The following is a 1,051-nucleotide window of genomic DNA, read 5'->3' as shown; positions in this document are numbered from 1 at the left end:
TTTTATGGCTAGGGAAGATTAGCATTTCTTCATGTTTCTATTAGCCATCCTTCTTTCTTCTTCAGAGAAGTTTCTCTTTAAGTCTTTAGCCCACTTATTTATTGGGCAGTTGTTCTTTGAGGATTTGTTGTTGGGGGATTTAATTTTTTGGGTTTCGAGTGTATTTTAGATATGAGACCCTTGTCCATTGTATGGCTAGTGAAGATCTTCTCCCAATCCGTGGGCTTTCTATTGATCTTGCTAGCTATGTCCTTTGCCGTGCAGAAGCTCTGCAACTTCATGCAATCCCATTTGTCCAACCTTTCTTTGATTTGTTGTGTTTCGGGTCTCTATTCAGAAAATTTCGGCCTGAGCCAAGGAGACCTAGGGTTTCTCCTATTCCATCCTGTAATGTTTTCAGAGTGTATGCTTTGACTCTGAGGTCTTTGATCCATATGAAGTTGATTCTGGTGCAGGGTGATATATAAGGTTCTAACTTTAGTTTTCTACAGGTAGTTAACCAATTTTGCCAGCACCATTTACTGAAGAGGCTGTCTTTCTTCCATTCTATTATTTTAGCTCCCTTATCGAAGATTAGATGGCTACAGGTCTTTAGGTTCATTTCTGGGTTTTCAGTTCTATTCCATTGGTCCTGAGGTCTGTTCTTGTGCTGGTACCAAGCTGTTTTGATTATTATGGCTTTATAGTAGAGTTTCAAATTTGGTATTGATATTCCTCCAGCAGTGTTCTTTCCGTTGAGGAGCGTTTTTGCTATTCAGGGTCTTCTATTGTTCCATACGAATTTTTGGGTTGCCTCTTCTATTTCCTTGAAGAATGAGGTTGGAGTTTTGATGAATATCGCATTGAATTTGTAGATAGCCTTGGGAAGTATTGCCATTTTCACGATGTTACTCTTTCCAATCCAGGAGCATGGGAGGGTTTGCCATTTTCTGTTTTGATTTCCTTTTTCAAGATTTTAAAATTTTCATCATAGAGGTCCTTCACTTCTCTGGGTAAGTTAATTCCTAGGTATTTTATTTTTTTTAGGGCTATTACAAATGGAGTTGATTTT

This window comes from Dipodomys spectabilis, unplaced genomic scaffold, assembly GCF_019054845.1.
Source record: "Dipodomys spectabilis isolate Male_0828 unplaced genomic scaffold, ASM1905484v1 ptg000306l, whole genome shotgun sequence".
Lineage (NCBI taxonomy): Eukaryota > Metazoa > Chordata > Mammalia > Rodentia > Heteromyidae > Dipodomys > Dipodomys spectabilis.
This window is presented reverse-complemented; position numbering follows the sequence as displayed.